The sequence below is a fragment of the Triticum dicoccoides genome, chromosome 5A, assembly GCF_002162155.2.
Source record: "Triticum dicoccoides isolate Atlit2015 ecotype Zavitan chromosome 5A, WEW_v2.0, whole genome shotgun sequence".
Classification (NCBI taxonomy): domain Eukaryota; kingdom Viridiplantae; phylum Streptophyta; class Magnoliopsida; order Poales; family Poaceae; genus Triticum; species Triticum dicoccoides.
Genome location: NC_041388.1, coordinates 35,487,186 through 35,491,625, shown reverse-complemented (window position 1 = coordinate 35,491,625; position 4,440 = coordinate 35,487,186). Strand labels below are relative to the sequence as shown.

At 50.7% G+C, this 4,440-nt stretch overlaps 1 pseudogene; it reads left to right on the top strand.

The window, feature by feature from the left end:
• The first annotated feature begins 2,388 nt into the window (after window positions 1–2,388).
• On the top strand, window positions 2,389–3,723 carry LOC119296891 (annotated as a pseudogene).
• Window positions 3,724–4,440: the final 717 nt, after the last annotated feature.

Below are 4,440 nucleotides of genomic sequence, written 5' to 3'. Positions count from 1 at the left end.
AGCTATTCTGTATGCTTTATATATGTTCTTCTTTCTTCTGCTTCTATGTGCCTTCCAGCCGGTTGAACCAACACAACTCACGATGTGCTGCCTGCTCTGCTTTGTTGTTGCTGTTGCTGCTATTCTCGTCCATGGCGAACCCAAATTTCATGGCAGAGCAGTGTGCCATCTACGATGTCATTTACACAGGCTGTCACTCGGCAGGAAGCGGCAACCACGGAGGTGCAGCTATAGGAGATCGCGGAGGAGAACATAGTTAGCTGCGCCTCCTATGCGCCACCGCCGAACCATCAGTCGGCCCGGTGGGACGACGACAGACAAGGCGCCACCATTTCCCTCGTGGACCTCATGTCCACCGACGACGGACAAGACGTAGACTTGCCATTTATTGTTATTGTACCATTTCTCATTTTAAAAATTTGTTCCGCAAGATAGTTCTTGCTCATAGAGATGCTTTGCATGGATTGTTTAAAAAACAGAGAAACGTGTCAAGTTAATTTGTGCTTTGAAAATTGGATATTATGCTCAGTTCTATCTTTAGTGCTGACAAAATGGAGGAGACCATGATTCCTCTTCCTGTGTACCTTCATGTGAAGGAGAAATTAGAACATTATGTTATTTGAACCTTCATATGAAGGCTAAATTACAACATTGTGATATATCAACTAAAATTGTGCACTGCTTTATTGATGGAACTGCTAAAGCATGATTGTTGACTCATTTGCCTACATTGTTGCCCGTAGCAACGCACGGACATTCTACTAGTGAGATTTAGTTTTGAAGATCTCATCGCGATGGATTTAATGGTGAAAACGGATCTTCAATCAAAATTTTTCATTAAAGAGATAAAACAGTTTAAAAACTAGAAATAAAAAAAATTCCTACAAGCATGCATGCAGTGACGTGGCGTAGTCTGTGTGTTATAGGGCGTGTGGTGGGTCTCGCTCCCACCACACGTGTGGAAGTTATCAGCGTCCGACCGCTCCCACCACACGTGTGGAAGTTATCAGCGTCCGAAAAGAAATGTCCAGCGGAGCCCAAATGTTTAGATTTGATCATGGCAAATCGATTGTTTTTATGGTATTTCTTTTAAGTTGTTGATTGTTTTTTGACATAGTTACCCGCTTACTTTAAATGATTTTTCATTGCAATTTTAGTGATTTGAGGATGACAAGTTTAGTTGACAAGCATGACAACTCCATGTTCAATGTATTTTTTGCCGTGTGTGTCAACCATACCTGGCCATAGGCAAGCCGGACCGGTCTCGCCCGTGGGCCAGGCCTGGGCCTAGAAATTGAGCCCGAAGGCCAGGTCAGGTCGGGCTGGGCCTGGGCCCGTCATATTTGTGATTTACTGAAGAGGCCCGGCGAACTTTTACGTTGATGGGCCGGACTTGGGCCTAGATTTTATGCCCGATGGCCGGGTCGGGCCATGTCGGGTCCAGGCCTAGGTTTTCTTTGTCAGGCTTTGTCCGACTTGGCCCGAGGAATGGCCAGGTATAGTGTCAACTAAACTTGTTATTCTCGTGTCACTAAAATTTTCATAAAAAAACATTTGATTTGCCATGACCGTATGTTAGGGATTTATCATTTCTGTAAAAAAAACCGTCAGATTTATTTACACATGAATCACGTCATTTTCAATTTATTTATTTTTGGTGTAAGTCGATTCTTTCAGCCACCGTGTGGTTGTGCATGTGTCTTCTACACTGTGTTTTGATTTTTGGTCGAAAAAAGTGGATTTCGGCCGAATTTCGGCCATCTCGGCCTGGGGCGAAAAGTATATTTAGGCCAAAATTGCTTAAATTTGGTAAATTTTGGTCAAATTTAAGTCAAATTGCAGTCAAATTTTGGTCAAATTTCAGCCAAAATTTTTGAAAATGGCTGAAATTCGGCCATCTCGGCCTAGGGCGAAAAAAAGCTCAAACCGAAAATCAAAACACAGCTTCTACATCCGGCTAAACCACGCACCACCACCATCGGCTGATCCGCATGTTGTGGCCACCCATGGCCGCTTCTCCGCCTTGCCCTCCCCTCGCCGCCTCCGACTGCTATTTCGCAGCTCGTTATCTCGAGTTGTGAGTGTGTTCTCCCCAAATTCAACTTGCACAAATTTGAAATTCAATCGACTTATGAATAGCTCCTGCACTAAAAGAAAAGTTGAAAGAATCCTCGAGAGGCTGTGCTCGGCTGCTCGCTGGACCCTTGACCCGCTTTGACTAGGTCTCTGGGCCCAACACGGTTACGTGAGTGACTCGTGACGTATGGCTTCCTCCGCAAGTTGCGCTCGCCGTGCTCCGGCTTCGCTTTAAACCCCGCCCCCTCCATCCGGATCCATTTCAATTCCCCATTCCAATTCGTTCGTTCGTTCCTCCGCTCACAGCCAGCCATGGCGCTCCATCTTCACCACCTACCCCTCCTCCTCCTCCTCCTCCTCGTGCTATCCACCGCCTCCGCCACCCACTCGCCGGAGACCGCGCGCACTCACCACCACCACCATCGCTCGCCGTTCGGCACGGCCACCGCCCACTTCCACCCCGTCCCTGCCGCCGCGCCCTCCATGCACCAAAACCACCTCCAAGCCGACACCCAGTCCCTGCGCTCGGCCGTCGAAGTCGACCCCGTCCTCGCCGACGCGCAGGCCACGGACGCCGCGGCGGCCTCACCGCCTCCCATGCGCGTCCTCCCGGTACCGGATCTCGCCGAGGCGACGCCGCAGCCGCAGGAGGAGGGGTCCGCGCCGACGACGCCCGCTGCAGCGACGACAACGACGACCACCACGGTTCTCCCCCTCCCTGCCACGGTGGCGACGACCGCGAGCTCGCCTCCGCCTCCCGCCGTGTCCGACGCCGAGCAGGGGCTGCAGCAACTCTCGAGGATCCTCACCTCCCTCGGGTACAACGAGATGGCGTCGGAGGCGCCACTCCTCGCCCGCGCGCCGCCGCTCGCGAGGTGGCCCGGGGCCATCACCGTCTTCGCCGCCCCCGACGCCTTCCTCCAGGCCTCCTGCCCCATGTGCTCGCGCCGCCACCTCCTCCAGCAGCACATCGCCATGGGCTACTACCCCTACTCCGACCTCGGCGCTCGACGACCCGGCTATCTTCGTCGGCGGAGGCCACGACTACGTGTCGGCGGTGCGCTTCCACATCGTCCCCAACCACCGCCTCACGCGCACCGACCTCCACCGCCTCCGCCCCGGCACGGTCCTCCCCACGCTGGCCGGCGAGGGCCAGAGCCTCGTCGTCACGCACTACGCCACCGACTCGGCCTCCTCCAACTCCAACGACGTCCGCATCAACCACATACCCATCAAGGAGCCCGACGTGGTGGTCAACTCGCGCATCGCCGTCCACGGCGTCTACGTGCCGTTACCCCGCCTCCACCTCGCCGACCTCGCCGTCGCGTCCGCCACCGACCAGACGAACGGCACCTGCGGCGTCGGGGGGCCCTTCGGCGACTGCGCCTCCTCAGCGATCACCTCTCCCGGCGAGTGAAGCAAGCGTGAGTCGTCCCGATCGTTTTGCTCTGTTATGTTTCTAGCCATGGAGGTTCGGATGAGAGATTGAGCACTCGTTTAGTTCATAGAGTTTCAGATTAGAGATTGGGCAGTCGACGTGATGAGTACTGTGTTCTACTTCTGATCACATTTTGGCACCGAATGGTTGTTGCCTAGCTTATCCAGTACGACTTGAATGATTTTTGGTGCCAATTTGATTCATCTTCTCGTTGCTCTGTTCCCACTGTTTGCTTGTGCTAATTTTGTTCCTGCATGCATCGGTTACTGTTTAGATGCATTGCTCAATTCACTTCCAATTTTTACTCTGAAATCTGAATCATCCTATCCATGCATACAAGGAATGTTGTTCAGTTGTTAGGATTCTGTTTGAAAGCGTGTGTGTTTGATGATCAGGCACAGGACCGGATGCCATAAACTCACTCCAATGATTATTTGGTTATTCTTCTGTTATGATATACTTACAGTACTAAGTTGAGTTTCCAGATGATCTTGCGATGGTTTAATCTCTTCTGTTATGATATTCTTCAGTTTGTTTGTTTCTGATGGTTTAATCTCTTCCTTACCATCTGCATATTAGGTGTTTTGCACCATGGATTAGACAGCGCAAATGTCATACAGGATCATTCTAAATTGCTAACTGAAAGTCTTTTGTATTCACCTTTCGGTTTTGGCTCGTGAACTTGCGGTGTTCCTCTTGTTTCTAATCTGTTAAGGATGATAGTGAGGTGGATTTGATATGCAGGTTATCTGCACATCAGTTTGTTCTGGTTACCATTGTATGCATGATTGATCAACTGCATGCTCTGTTTTCGCACCATCGATCATGTAGAATAAATGTCATTCAGATACTGGATCAGCCTTACTGAAACTCTTTGATATTCCCGCCATTTTGGTTTTGACTGATGAACTCACCTCGGTTAAATT